Source organism: Lepidochelys kempii, chromosome 13 (assembly GCF_965140285.1).
Source record: "Lepidochelys kempii isolate rLepKem1 chromosome 13, rLepKem1.hap1, whole genome shotgun sequence".
Taxonomy (NCBI): Eukaryota; Metazoa; Chordata; order Testudines; family Cheloniidae; genus Lepidochelys; species Lepidochelys kempii.
The window spans coordinates 14,823,777-14,840,373 of NC_136392.1; the positions used below are offsets into that span (position 1 = coordinate 14,823,777).

General features: G+C 39.4%; 1 protein-coding gene across 1 annotated transcript in view; it reads right to left on the bottom strand.

Annotated features, from left to right (window-relative positions):
- The window catches only part of TSHZ2 (teashirt zinc finger homeobox 2), a 259,346-nt gene that overhangs the window by 239,952 nt on the left and 2,797 nt on the right, over window positions 1–16,597 (bottom strand). The window lies entirely within an intron of this gene.

Below are 16,597 nucleotides of genomic sequence, written 5' to 3' on the forward strand. Positions count from 1 at the left end.
AACATTTGGGTGCATGAAGAAAGCCTAGGAAATGGCTGTGAGCGAGAAATCCTAATTTTTTTTTCTCAGCTCCTCTGTGGGTTCATTCAACTTCTCAGTGTCACAGTTCACCCACCTATAAAATGGGGATGATAAAACTTATTGACTTCACAGTGGATGTGGGAACACAGGCTTGGGACAGTTAATTGTTTATAGAGAATGTTGAGACCTTCAGACGAAAGTAACAGAAGTATTGACATCTGAGTTGGAGAAAAGCTCCAATGAGCTTGAAGGTCACCTATTCCTGTTCCTAAGAAGGCTGACAACATTTGTGTTGCTCATAATGGTAGAAATTAAGTGGTCACGTACTTGACACCAACATATCTTTTTATTTGCCTCTTCACCCAAAAAAATATTGAAAATCAATGCATCCTGATACTGTTATTTAACATTTCTATTGCCTTACACACAGATTATTAAAGGTATCGGCATGGCTCCACTCAGTGTGGCCTCACCTAAATGACTTAAATCAGTGGTTCTCAACCTATTCACAGTGTGTTATGTGGACCACATCCAATATTACCTGTATGGCCCTGAGGATGTCACAAGGGCCATAGCTCTGTCCTGACTGGGCCGCAGGCAACCCATGGGCTGCAGGTTGAGAACCACTGACTAAGGGCTTGTCTACACTGGCACTTTACATGCTGCAAATTTCTCTCTCAGGGGTGTGAAAAACACACCCCTGAGCGCTGCAAGTTTCAGTGCTGTAAAGTTGCAGTGTAGATGGTGCACTAGCACTGGGAGGTGTTTTTTTTACAACGCTGGGAAAACTCTCTTCCAGCGCTGGTGCCGCGACTACACAGTCATGTTAAAGTCCTGCCGTGGCTACTGAAGACATACCCTAAGCCCTGGTCTACACTGGGGGTGAGGTGTCAAGCTAAGATACGCAACTTCAGCATAGCTGAAGTCGGCGTATCTTAGGTCGACTTACCTGGCCGTGAGGATGGCGGCGAGTCAACTGCTGCTGCTCTCCCATCGACTCTGCTTCCGCCTCTCGTGAGCCAGAGTTCTGGAATCAACAGGAAGCGCATTCGGGGATCGATTTATCGCGTCTAGACAAGATGTGATAAATCGATCCCCGATAGATTGATCACTACCCGCCAATCTGGCGGGTAGTGAAGACTTGCCCTTAATAGTTAGGAGCCTCATTGAAAGTCAGTGGGACTTAGGCATTGCAACACTGAGTGGCTCAGTGCCTCCTTTTAAAATCTGGGCATATTAGTACCTAAAGGCCACAAACAGAATGGGCCCTATTGTTCAAGGCACTGTACAACACATAATAAATTACAATGCCTCTCCCCAAAAGCTCAGTCTCTCTTCTAACTTTTTTTTATACAAAACACACCATTAACTGCAGGATATTACCATCTCCTTCTTCATGTAAGTTGGAGGATATATTATGACACTGGAATCTCTGTCTAACACACTTAAGTTCTCTAAAAGGCACTAATTCTTGCTGGAGTCATTGCATTTTTCTAATGCAGAGACGTATCAGCCAGCAATCATGGTTACGTTTTCTGCCTTGGTCAACTGGGAGAAGTCCTCAGACCTCCTGTTCCTCCCCCATATGGTAAGCTCCTTGCTTGCAACTTTGTACAGGCCTCACCTATTATTCCAGATAGAACCAGCCCTGCTAATAAATAAAAGAAAATTACACAAAGTCTCTGAAATGCAATAATGTCTACACTTTGGCCCATTACAAACACACAGAGATGAAATTAAATCTTGCAAAGAGTAATTCATCTCTAACTCAATCATTAGAGGAGTAAGGGAAAAGCCAAAGCAGTAGTTTACTGTGCTTGCATAAACCCAACCGTCTAGTTGAATGTAGAGGCTGTGGGTTTGAAATCTCAGACCAGTCCGTGTCCATGTGGAGTTAAAAATCACTGTCACGTATGAAATGTCTGGCTCTCCATGAAATTATCATTGAGGAGTAGGTTTACAAAGACTTTCAACCTGCATAGGAGAAGAGTAGAAAGGGGGCTGGATGCAACCATACAGTTGAGATCAAATTCAATTACAGTTGAGAAAGCTATATTTGCAGCATTCCCAATGACCTGTTTCAACCAGTGAGCAGACTTTTAGATGAGAGAAGTTACTGTCTACAGATAACTGTCCCTAATAGTACAGATTGGGTACTATCTGGATCAAATTTTCAAAACGGAAAGTCTGTTTACAAAAATGCAGATGCAACTACATGCCTACAGGTTATGTGTGTCCAAATTACCATGATTATCCATGCAAACTGGGTGATTGTGCATGCCAGTGGCTATTTAGAAGCCAACTAGCCATTTGTGCATGCATTCTCCCAATATGCACACATAAATTGTGTAACCACTTGCACAAATACAGATAGCCAATTGTGTGTACAAAATTTCTGGTACAGACCTCAGGCATCCACTTTTTGATCTTGTATGTCTTTACCATGCACTTTTCCAAAATGGGCTGCAGGGAAAAGCAATTCAATTGAACAGAACCCAGGGCTTCTACATGAAAATATAAGTTTGGAAGCCACAACTTCTCTTACATTTAATTACTTTCCCCTGTGTTTTGCGTGGCAAAGGAGCATAAAAAAGATGCAGCTACTAAGCAAGGACAGCTACTAAGTGAAGGCAGCTTCTAAATAAATAAGCAGGAGGGAATTAGTGAACATGGGTGAATTTCACCCTGTGGACCAAACCCCAGACTAATGTAAAAACGCCACTTTAATGCCACACCTCCAAAATATAGCTTCCAATGGGGTAGGAAGTCAACAGCCAATCAGCACACAACATGTACTACTGGGATGGGAAATTTTGAGCAAGGTTACAAAATGAATCACTATTTCTACAAAAACATATCAGCTTTACAGAGAAGAGTTTGAAACTGCTTAGAACTCAATTAAGTTACCACAGCTAAGACACAAAGATAAATCTTGGAAAGGAAAACAACGAGGAGTCCAGTGGCACTTTAAAGACTAACAGATTTATTCAGGCATAAGCTTTTGTGGGTAAAAAACCCACTTCTTCAGATGCATGCCTACGAAAGCTTATGCCCGAATAAATCTGTTAGTCTTTAAGGTGCCACTGGACTCCTCATTGTTTTTGTGGATACAGACTAATACAGCTACCCTCTGATACTTGGACAGGAAGTTTACATCTAGACACCAAGGTGATGGGCACATTAGAAATGAGACAGATTAGCTAGATGAGCTAGACAGACAGATCTAAATGACCTCCAACATACTCATTTGTCTGACAGCCTGGAAAAGACCAGCATTCCCAGGATTAAATGAGTTTAGAAAATTGCATTTCCACTGTAAAATATACAATCCACCTTGATATGTCAGTTTCTTGATGTTAAAGCAAACCAGGTTTCAATGAAGTAGTCCCAGAATGATACATAATACTATAAGAGAAACGAAACAATATCTAAGCAGCTGATCCACTGAAAGCTTTAAGTTGCTACCTTTTTACCGCAGGATATCAGTAAAGTGATGTGACCTGTATACACTTTGACACACTAATTTTTCTTGAGCTCAACCTCACCAAAATGCTGTACTGTCCATCTCTCATTGCTGTCTTGATAACATATTTTTCTTCATGATATCTAACTATTCGATCTTTGCAGGACTGTCAAACAACTGCTATTGTGTGGTTTCTTTTTTTTCTTTGTTTTTAAAGGGGAATAAAACCAAACTATATTTGTTGGATATAAAAAAAAAATGTACATCAAAAACCAAACGAACAAGACTGATTCCCACCACAATTTTTCCGGTCTGGGTTACAAAATATTCACACACACAGACAGCCCTTAGCATAGATTTAGCTCCATGTCCAAATTGCAACACTATTTTTTTCAAGCAACGTGTGCAAATACAGGGCAAGATTTAGCATAAGAGAGTTTGCAAGCTTAGGGCCAGATTCTGATCTCACCCACACTGGCACAGTGCAGGAACGACTCTGTTGAAGCCAGTGGAGTTACTCTGGTTCTCACTGAAGACAATGAGGTCAGAATCTGGCCTTCAGTGAGAGTTTTTCCCATACACAATCACAATCAACAAAACACATTTGTAATCCATAGCAGTTGGTGTTTCCATAATTGATAGATATATAAAAGCCCTTTTTGCTAAAGTTGTACTGTTTTTTTCTTCTTCTTCTTCTTCTTCTTCGGGGACTTGTGAGAGAGCAGCTACAAAACACTAGCTTTATAATTCAGATCATTCAGCTCCCTTTAGAATCCCCGGCTTAAAGCAAGTGGTTACGAGTTTTAACAATGCAAAAAATTGAGCTAAAAACAAACATTTATTTTACTTGACATAGCAAAACAGTGAATTAAAAAGTTAAATCAATGTACAATCTGAATGGCTCCTGTTGTAGCTACAAATTTCAAATGAAATAACAATGTTATAAAAACTCCTGCATATTATACACATTTGGAAATATCTCTGTGTAACTGTTCTTTAAGTGTTCTGTCTATGAGTACTAACAGGTCACTGCACAGGAAATGCAAGAATAGGTTACATTTTAATCAGGGTATATAAAACACTGTCTAGAATGTTACATTGCCTTTGGGAATGTAGTGAGTAGGGGAACATTAACAAAGTCCAGGTCACTCTCCCCATTACATCACTGAAAAAAATATATTAGGTTAAATTATAGATGTCATATATTGGAATAGTAAGCCTATTCCCAAATGAGGATGCTGGCTAAAATAAACTTATTTCCTTGGAGAAACTCATAATCGCCCCTCTGGTCCTATGTACCTTCTTTGCACATTTTTAATAGTAGATTTCCACTGAACCTCAGCATTCCCCCCCCCCCAGTGATAATGAAGGAGGATAAAGACAAAAAGGCAACTTTTAATATACTTCCATGGCAACAACTCCCCACACTGCACCCTCCACACACACACACCCTGAGATCACCAGCCAAAGTGTATCAAATGTGAACTTACTTTTACTTCAGAGATTATAAAAAATAAAGGATGGGGTTTGAAAGATGATTGTGAATGATTAAGTAACAATGTCCTTAGTGTAAACAAGTGGAAACACAGATGTAGATATCATTATCGTATTTTCCCCCTACTAGTAAATATTTCCCAAAATTATTTACCTTTGTTTAACCCTATTCGTAAGATGATAAAATCTCTAATAAACCTGCAGAGATGGCAAAAGGGTTGTGTGTGTTTGCATGTAGTTCAGCTGCAGATAACACTCTCAGGGATTTACTTATTTAACCCAAAGAAGTTTGGGGGCTTCACAAATTTGTAAGAACATTCTAGAGGTGTTCAGTTCTGCATTCACTGACACCAACTGGATTTTGCGATTGACTTCCATATAGAGAGGATTGATTTTCCAAGAGAAGTTTCCCATCAGGCAATAAAAAGAGCATTTCTTCCTCTCTCTCTCTCTTCCCTGTCTCCCCCAAGTAAAACAAAGGACCTTGTTGGTTGCAGAAGCATAACTCCTACTGAAATAAATAGTAGTTTCACACATGCAAATGATGCAGTGATCAGGCCTAAGCAGTTTACAAGCTCTGGCATGAAAACAGAACTCAGACTACCAGCCCCATTTATCTGAACAGCTATCTAGTGGTTGGATCCCTTGGCATTATTCTTTGTATTCTCTCGCTCAGCCTCTTTCTTCTGTGCGACAGCTTCTCAACTGCCAGTATTTCCTGCTCTTTGCTCCTACCCACCTACAGTATATTAGTTAATCACTCCTCCAGGCCCTATTCCAACTAATTCCTCAACTGTGCTGCCACCAGCCAGTTGACCAGACAACACTGCTTCTGACATTGATACTGCTCAACCTTATTATATCTTGCATAAAAACATAAAATAAAAAACTACACAGTGTCTGAACTATTCAATATTTATTTTAATCCTCATCATTCAACATGCACCCCAGGCCTTACTTACTACACACCATTCAAACTCTGCACAGAATACAGAATTATTAATTTCCTAATTGTCTTTTTCATGGTGCTCAACATTGTAGCATGTGACCGCTTCACAATCACTGGTGCTTTAATCTGTACAACACCCCTGTGAAGCGAGGTGGTAGTATCTCACCATTTTACAGATTGGGAACTGAGATACAGGAAAATTAAAGCCAGAATTGTCAAAAGGGTCCACTACTTTTAGGTGCCCAACTTGAGAAGCATAGGGCCTGATTTTTCAGCACACTTAGCATTTTATAGCACAGTCCCGTTGACTTCAGTTGCAGTTGTGAGTGCTTGGCATGTCTGCATATCAGGTCCCACGTGTTTCAAGTTGGGTACCTAGAAAATAAGGAACACACGGTGGTCCCCTGTGGAAAGTTCAGTTTAAGTGACTTGAATATATGGCAGAGGCAGGGATAGAATCCAATTCTCCAGGGTGGCATTCCACCATCTGAACTATCCCTTCTCTTTCTGCAGTCCCCTGCCTTATTCACTACACTCCTTGCAACTTCTGCAACAAATATAGCAGGGATGCTACAGGCAACTCTATTTCACTATATAACCCTGATTCATTCCCTGAGCACTGTCCCTCCAGTGCACTAGATGATGCAGGGATACTTTTAGGTTTCATAAAAAGCAAACTGAAGAAAACATCATGTGGAAGTATATTGACCCCTGCACAGGTCTTCAGCAGGGTAGGAACCTTTAGATCCACAGCACAGATCTCTATCATTTGAGTAAATGGAGTAACTGACAGAAGTAGTAGGCCGTTAACCTCTATATGAACCAAACACTAAAGGGGGATGTGGCACACGCTTTGTTAGTGGGTTTTGCAAATATTTTCTGACAGGTTATCCCCTGCTCCTGCCCCCCCAATCTATCCCTGTTTCACTTTTTCCTATTCCCCCACCTGAGCCTTCCCATCTCCCCCTTCTATTGTTCACTCCTCTGCATTCCAGTGAGGCTATTTCCTCCTTATCCTTGCTGCCTCGGCACCAGCAGGGTGAGTACTGGAAGCACAAGACGAACAGTGTCCTTGCTCTCTGCCCAGCACCTCAGCTGCCCCCATCAGCAGGGAGAAGTAATTGCAGGATAGGTCTTGCTCAGCCCTGGCTGGAGCTTAGTGAGCTCTGTATGAGTGAAATATGCTCAGTGTGATTGTCATAAGAACGCTGTAAGGATGGAGCATGCTCAGTGAAGATGGAATAGTCAGAGAATTTTGTTGCCAGCTTCTAACAAATCTCTACTGAGCATGTGCAAATGGCCATTTTTAGAGGCTTATAATTTGGCCAAATTTGGGTGGATGGTCCTGGGGACATCAAAAGGTACCTTCCTGAATCTGGTGTAATCTCCTGCCAAATTTCAAGTTTCTGCTGCAGAGCATGGAGGTGCTAAAATTTTTCAACAAAATGACTGTCTGTATTTCTTTACACTGGCAAAACAACATATTTTCCCCTAACTTCATTTTCAGACATGGCTGAGCCATGCTTGTTGACCCTTTCAATTCATGCCCAGGCACATACCTGGCATGGGAAATTTCAGCCCAAACAGTTGAAATTTGGGAGTATTATAAGCAACTGAAACAGGGTCTTACAAAGGAAAGTATCAGGCAGCCTTAATTACAGGAGTCATTGCCGGCTCTGCCTCTAATATACACATCACGTCCTGCTCCACCTATAATAATAATCCTGAGATCCAGACAACTCACAGGACCCTCAGGCCTCTACTGTTTTGCAACTGTACCCAGTACATCCTTTTTCCTTGTAATGTTATCACACAGCCCTACTTCTACAATTTCAATGGCTGCCTAAAGAGGTAAAACAACTGTCAATCACACAATACTCTTTTCTCTACTTAAATGGCCTTCAAGAGATACCACAATATATGGAAGTCCATCCACAAATTGTTCTTTTTTAACCTATAATATTTGAGTGTATTTAAAATTTCTCAAGATGTGTTTTTGCCATGCATGAGAGATAGGCCTGAGCTACAAAATTCAGATCTGAGTCCCAGATTCAGCCATTAGGACTCTGCATGTGCTTAAAGCTAGGCACAAACTTAAGCATCTTGATGAACTGGAACCTGAGTTTGACTCCAGATTTCAAACTATCCCAGAGTCTGGGTTGTTGAGATTTGGGGTTCCTGATCGCTACTGAGATTGTCTTTAAGGATAGAATTAGCATCTACCTTCTGGTCTGCATTTCAAAACTCCTTCTGTTCAAGCCTATCTCCAGTTATAATGTAAGTTTATTGGAAATAGTGAATGGAAGAGTTCACTGTGTTAGATGATGTTTTGTTACTTTTTGACAAGAGAAAATATTTAATACCAATGTTTTTTTCTCTGCTCTGAATATTTGTTTAAAGTGTCACAAATAATTAAATGCTTATGAGTAAGAGACATCTTTAGACATTTTGACAATACATATTAAAAGGTGCTTTAAGGGGAAATCTGCACAGTTCAGCTTGTATTTGTTGTACTGTAACGATAATGTATCTTGATTACATTTGTTCCAGATTTTCATGAGCAAAGGGAGGCATTCTGCAAATGATCTTCTGTAAGGAACAGAATGACAGTGTCTGACATTCCCTGACATGCCAAGAAATGCATGAGCACTGATGTTTGCTGAGGAAAGCTATACGGCTATTGCTTGTGGGTGGGGCACCAGGAACCACTCCCTTCAGCATAAAGGAGAATGGGCATCAGTAGCTAACAATTATAATAACAATAAATAATCATAAATTACTAATAAGGGGCTCAAACGCAAGGAGGTTGAAGCACTTTAAATATATGAATATCAATAATCAGAGACAAGATCCAGTTAGCCAAAACGATGCTCAAACTGGCATAGACAGTCTAAAAACCTATCACTCAGCAACAAAGACAAACATTTAACTTCACTTGAAAAGATCCCCCTGGAGAACGTTGATAAAGGGAAGAGCATTCCAAATCCCTGGAGCCTCAGTGAAGAAGGCCCTGCTTGGTGATCTCAGATGGAATAAACAGCCCAGCTGATCTCAGGTGCTGTGAGAGTAGACAGGATAACAGGGATCTCTCAGGTATGGTTTATTGGCCGTATATTTCCTAAAATTTACTCTGAGATCTTGTCAATATAATCCCTGTAACTACCATTCCTGAGAGGCATGATAATGGGAAAATAAAGGCCAACAACCCTTAATGCACCCATAAGCTATTACCTGCCTTCATATTTCTCCCACAGCCAATACATATATTTTCAATCTAGAGAAATAACACTACCCTTGACTTATGTTTGCAACTCCTACTGACGCCAGTGGGAACTGCTGGGTTCTCACTGCTTTTGAAAATCAGGCCTCTTATTTAGATGCCTAAATAAGGATTCAGAAGCCCAACTTTAGGAACCCATTTTTGGAAATCCTAGGCTCAGTGTTTACCGCAATGAATTTCAAACAACCTCCAGGCCAGTTTTTGAAGGGTAATGTGCATATTCTGTTACAGCTTATAGTGGGTGTTACTCTCTCTCTCAGGACACCTGGGTATCATGTATTTTCAGATCCCTAGTCTGAACAAGCTGCATATAGCACAGGACAAAGGGGGAAGGTAACTATGCCACCTTGCAACTTCTCTGATCCTGGGATTTATTTGGGATAAAAATGGGTTTGAGAGTACTTTAGAAAAGCCTACAGGCTACTTTAAATTATGCTGCCTAGAACAGTCTCTGAGGAGCTCTCTCACTGGCTAGAGAGTGACAGAAGATATCCTGCTCTGGCCATGTTCCCTCCCTCGCTCAGCTATGCCCCAGACTCACCCAGGAATGCCTCCTATGACTGGAGGTTGTGGGGAGTGAGTGGAAAAGAGCTGGCTAAACTGGCTTTATGCTTCCCGGAAATTCCCCTTCATTGGAGGAATCCCCAGACACCCAGCCAGGATAGCTCCCCATCCTCTTTGCACCAACAAAGTGGTACAAAGGGATGGAACTAAGGGCCAGGATCTGGCCCATCGCCTCCACCTTTTCTTTTTCTGGTGGGAGCTTGTTATGAATGATAATATAGAGCTGGCAATTAAGAACCAAGGTTCCTGATATCTATTCCATCTCTGCTGCTGCCTTGCAATGTGACCTTGAGCAAAGCAGCTTAAATTTGTCCATCTATAAAATGGGAATAAGACCGATCTACCCCATTTAGTTTGTTCTGAGCAGTAAATGACATTGGTAACATATTTTGAAACGCAAAGACATGAACAGTCTAAGTGCAAAAAGTGCTCCACTCCTTCTTCCTACTGAAGCTTGCAATTCCCACGCATATCAGTGGGAGCTGTGCCGCTAAATCAAAAGCACGAATACTACTACAGATCAATATAATTGCTTAATTTCCTCTTCTTTTCACATGTGAATTTAATGCTACTTGTACTGCAGTTATGAATGTTTTGACACAGATGAAAAAAATTATGTTTTTGCAGGCCAACATTTTAGCTAAATGAAATCAACACAAGGAGCATCTCCCCAAAAGGCGTCTGTACAGGGTTTTTTTTTCCTTTGATACTAAATTCTAAATCATGTGAAGATTCAGCCCTTTTCCCTGTGCAGCTTTTTTTTTTCCCTGTAGGGTATAGATGAGATGATCCACATATAGAATTGCAGCTCTGATTAATTGTGATGGCGATTTAAAATAAGCCTAATATAGTTTACAGTGAATTATTTACATCCCGTGCAACCCACTCATAGTAAAGTATTTTCTTTCCCCCAACAGAACAACTTCACTCTAAGCAGAGGGGCAGTGATATAAATGGGATTGCAGCCTGCACATTCTGATGCACTGAAATAAGCCCAGACTTTCATTCCAGTCCACTGTAAATGGAGTCTCACTAAGGCCCCAGTTTGTTATCAGTGGATTCCAATGAATATAATTATTTTCATTAAAAACAAGCATTGCATACTGCTTCTTTTTCAACAGAAACTGTGCACCGATCCCACATGAACAAACCAAACAGTATTGTCAGAAAGAGGCTTTGGGAATATTAAACAGCATTTTTTAAATTTATTAAAGCAATATTGTCTGAGATTTTCTACAAGTTAAAATCTGTGGGTTTTAATTTTATATTAACAGAGAACAGAAAGGTTTAAAAAAACAACCAAAACCTCCTCCGATTATACTAGACTGGAATACAAGGCCTAGTGAGAAATCGGGCCTTTTCTCTTTTTACATACATAAAAACAAGCACAACAGGCTTTCCAATTAAATGAGTCTTTTGAGAGAGATGCAGAAGGAGCCAGAAAGCTCCTTAAAACCTTATTGCTCCTCATATTTGCCAAGTGGGGATGTATATTAAAAATTTATCTGTTCTTTCCAGTACCGTGCTTCTACCTGTACAGTTTTTTTGTTCTAATTTGATCTAATTTCAAGAGTTATTTGAGATAGGTTTTTTTGTTTTTTTTTTTCTCTATATGTTCAGCAGCTTTGCTTTTTCTCAAAGCTTTGCTAACCCTAGTCTCTTTTGCATCATGAGTAACTTTAATAAGATACAGTGTCATTAGATGATAACAGTTCACGCCGAACGAGGGGGAAATATAGAGAAAAGAATGAGATAGATATAATAGATACAATGAACAGAGATGAAAGAAAGAAGACAGCATCTCATTTACATTAATACAATAAAAATACAGCATGAATGTTGCAAATTTTACCTAAGATTTTTATTTGAAGTAAAGTTGAGCTCTATTGTGTCCTTATGCCTAAAAAGAACAGCTATTGGCTATTAACTTTTTGTATGTAATTGCCACTAGCAGCAATCTCCATAAAACTACAAGGAAAGCCATGGCTCAAGAACAGATGGTCTGATCCTTCAGACTAGAGCTAAAGTCTGCTTTTGGTTACATCAGTGTAAATCCAGAGTAACTAAATTCACCTGTCTACATGGTGAGCTGGCACGCAGCAAGCCAGGATATGAATCTACAGTGCAACAGTTTGCCGAACACTAATTTGCTGTGTAGACATGGCCTAGCTCTAGCAAAGTAACTCTATTCCAATAGGCATACAGAGACAGTTCAAAGTAGGAGTCAGTTAGAAACGATATTGCCAACAGAAAGTGTTCAAAAATCATAAATCAGGCCTTCAAAATACATGAGACTGGCTTAAAAAGCACAAGATTTTAAAAATAATAAATTTGCGTGGTTTCTCTTTTCCTTTTGGTATTGGAGCCTTTTGATTTTGTGTTTTCAAGCTTATCTTCCCAACCATTAAAGCTAAAAACTTATTTTTTCTTTTTAAATAAAAGCTGAGATGCTCATGTAATCACCTGAATCCAGAAGCTGAGAATTAAAGAAAATACCATATATTATGAGACTACTATACTGTAGAAGTTTACCACCATGATTAAATTAAATTGGCTTGAATGGTTTAAAAATGCTACAACTCTTGCAATTACATGCTCACATCGGTAAGAATTTTGCATCCACCTTTCAGCTAAATGCCTGTCTCTCTTTTTTCTGTGTGTGTGTGTGTGTCTGCCTGTCATACACGTATGCATATGTATGTCTTCCAAAAGGATCTATTTCCTATAAACATAGCATGGTTCCATTTTGCTGTGGAATTTTACCAGTAACTATGATCATTGCATACCTCACATTAAAAACAACCTAGAGTCTGTTCCTGTCATTTTGTAGCTATTGTTGTGACTTATTTTTTTCCTAGTTCATGAGTTGGGGGTGGGGGGAGAGAAGTGGAGGGAAGAAGAATAATTTCTTCTTGCGAAACAAAGAATCTCTTCATTTGTCTAAACTAAACATTTAAGGCAGCACTAAGATTCTAAGACCAGTTTTCCAACTTCTTTTCTTTCCTCCTGAAAAACCTTGCAAGGCAACGAATTAAAAAAAAATCAGCAATAGTTAAAAATGGGGTGTGTAAATCTAATGGGAAACAGCGTGCTTCTATGGTGCATTTCTTCTTGAAATCTTGAAAATACACTGCTCCCTGTCTGTTCTTGGAAACCAAGGTATTTCTGAGTTGCAAAAGACGTTATTATAATGTGGTCAGAAATGACAAGGAGCCAAGATCCAATAGCCTCAAGTCAGGGTCACCTTAATGAGAAAGAACTGATGTTAATGTCTAAACTTAAATGGAACTTTTAGGGCCCTGATTTGCAAAACATTTTACATACTATTTCTTTGAGAGCTTCTGCTGGAATTGAGACAGTAGATTGCAACATTATAAAAGGCTGTTTAAAGGCCCAATCAGCTCCTGGTATGAGAAAAATAATATTCAGTAATGAATGCAGAACAATCAAAAAATGTTTAAAGAATGAAGGTAGCAACATAAATAAAATGCAATGATTATACCAACCTTAGAAAACAAGATTGTAGAACTATCAGTACATAAATGCATAATCTGAACTTTCCCTAGATTCCAAAGGCAAATTCTACTTAAAAGGCTATTGGCAGAATATGGCCCATAATTTGGACACCAACTCCCCCTTTATTAACTGTGTTGTTTTATTTTGCAGCTAAACAGCCCAATTTTACAGTCGATATACAGGCAGAACTCCCAGTGAAGCAAAGTCACTAGTGAGTACTGCAGGACTGGACCCACAGTCATGCAAATTATTGGAATTAAATAGGTAATGAAAAATCACTGCTGTTGCCCGAATGAAATGTAAGGCTTCAACTGTGAGAGTAATGTGTTTCCAATTGACTCCAATATCTGATTCTGAGACAGATGAAAATGTCTCTCTGCTTGCGTGAGCACACTCTGGAGGTAAAACTTTACAAACATCTTTAATTTTGGAACGAGCAAGGGGAAAACAAAGGGCTATTTTAATAAAAAAGGCTGGTGGGATCCTTTTTCTAAAGGAGTTTGTCTGAACATGGCACTCATGTGTCTCAAAATCTGCAGTATAATCTGATAGATATTAACTAGAGAGTATTTATTTGCATCATTTTACTTTGGATCCACTAATAATACATCATCCATTAGAACAACCAGGCCTCATTCTGCCACTCCTCCCTGCTCCCAACTAGCCGACATTATTATTTTTTTTTTTTTTACTTTTGAGCTTTTAAGATCTGTACAATAGTTTAACACAATAGGTGTTTAGCATCTGGTTCCAACTGTAATTGATAGAGCATGGTTCCATTCCCTTTGCTGCTGCTGCTAAGTTGGGAGCTGCAGAATTGAGAGGTAGAGTGTGCGGGGCGGGGAGGAGTCTGGACTTGCTCTTTGGAGTGTTATGCTCTTTGGATGTGAAGTAAAGCAAGGGGGAAAGAATCACAGCAACTCTATGGTGGTAAGCTGCACCCCAGGGCCTTGGTCTATGGGAGCGGTTATTTGAGATTGGTGCTGCTAATGGGAAACTGAGTCAGAAGGGAAAAGCAATGGGAGGAAGTAACAAACTCCTGCTGGTTTTAATTATACAGCCTTGAGATTACAGGGCATGGAGGAGTAGAACCAGTTAGGCAAAATAATTTTGCTTCAAATAAACAATTTTTTAAAGTATTTTAGAAGCATAGATCCCATTTACTGATGCAATTGTCTTTTAGATTACAATGGCAGTGTCTGAACTCCTTGTCAGTTCTAATCTTTCTCTGGGGGCCAATGAATTGTGTCCTGATATGGCAGACTAAAAATGAAATCAATGAACAACTGAAACAAATGAACTTTTGAGTCAGACTCACAGACTCATGGACTTTAAGGCCAGAAGGGACCATCATGATCATCTAGCACATTGCAGGCCAAAGAACTTCACTCACCGACTCCTGTCCCTTTCAGTCCTGGGTTTTAACGTGGAGTGTGGGAGTAGGAATCACTTAGCAACTCAATTCCAAAACAGAGTTCAGACGGCGGCTAATTTAGTGGATGGGTAGCTGAGGAAGTACCTATTCTGGAAATCATTTAATTAATCAGAATGGTGAAGCCTCCTCTTGTTTGTGAACACCTTTGCTTTTTTGTCATCTGTTAGTGTCATGATGTGCAGAGTAACTGAAGGGTTCCGAGGCATGAGATATTTAGATGGTTTTGATGTGCACTTGCTTTTCTGGAGGATGTTAAAACAAAGCGACTGTGCCATTCCCACAGTTCCATTCAGTCCCATTTGCTTGGAACCTGCTTCTATTAGCTGCTTAATAAAGGATAAATGTAACATTAAAAATAAAACCACCCTGCTGGGTTACGTGTACATATTGCTTGAGAATCAGATCTAACATGTTATCTAGTTTAACCCACTGAAGAGTGCAGGGTTTCCCCTGCTGAATACATTTCTATTTAAATAACCTGTTCTATTAAGGTGCAAATTGCAACTTTTAAGTAATGATTGCTAACAGTCTTATGTTTATTGCCACACAAGGACTTTCACGAAAACAAAATCTGCATTATTCATCTCCAGCTTTGATCAACAAAATAAATGTGGCTAGGAGCTGTTTCTGCTGTACTTTTCAGGAGCTTTGGTTCTCAGGTATCCTATCAGAGCCAACAGAAAGAGAATGAAAGAAAGAATGACAAAATTGCAGCACAAAAAGATGGTAAATCCAAATTCTTCTTCACTAGAATTAAGCAGCGAACTAGAAATTCATGATCACAAAATAAAATATGTACATTTAAAGAAGCTGCAGGGGGAAAGTAGAGTATAATCCAGGGAAATTGTGTTTGAAAGCTATTTCATATCCATAGGAATAAAAACAGCATCAAAATGGCAGTTCTAGTTTGCTCCCACCCTTTTACCCCTCTGTTGTCTACTCTCATTGGTGCGGAATCACTACCCAGATTCTGCCCCAGAGGTGGCCGCATTTCAGTGATGGGTGAAGTACATTCAAGGCCTGATGCTTCTCTTACTCATGAGAGTTCTACACCAGTGCAACTCCATTCACGTCAGTAGAGTTACTCATGATTTACACTGGTGTGAAAGGAGAATTGGGCCCATTATCTGTAAAGCCTTTTGGGATCTACTGGGATAAAAAGTACAATACAAACATAACATATAATTGTAAATAAAAATCTGACATAGTATTGGGTACTGGTTTAAAGAAATGTAAACATCTGCTTTAAAAATGATCCAAATCATAGTGAAGAAGAATGATGCTTTTGAAAAAAGAGTCAGCTATAGAAAGATCATAGGTTTCAGAGTAACAGCCGTGTTAGTCTGTATTCGCAAAAAGAAAAGGAGTACTTGTGGCACCTTAGAGACTAACCAATTTTTTTGAGCATAAGCTTTCGTGAGCTCATCAAGATCATAGTTCCTTTGTTGACGTGAAATAAAGTATTTTTAAAACCATAAATTGAGACCAAAAAGGCCTAATAATCAAACATAAATAGCATCCCATTTATCTAATTACAAGAACTTGTTTCATTACAACACTGTAATATATTTCTTAGGAACACAGGGCTCAAAATTAATAATAGAAAAGGACAAAATTGCCATGTATATTTCTCTAGATAGATTTTCATCTAGCAGCAGGACTTCACTTCTGATTCACTTGCTTGTTCTCTCTAACCTTTACATTATTCATTAATCAAACTAGAAACCTGCTTTCAAAGTCAGTGCATGGTAGTAATTATTTACAGTTGTGCATAGTATTTAATTTTAAGCAATGACAAAAGCAGACATGTCCAGAATCATAAGGCTTATCATTTTTCTTCCCTGGGAGGTTAACTACCTAAAGAAGCTAGAAGTG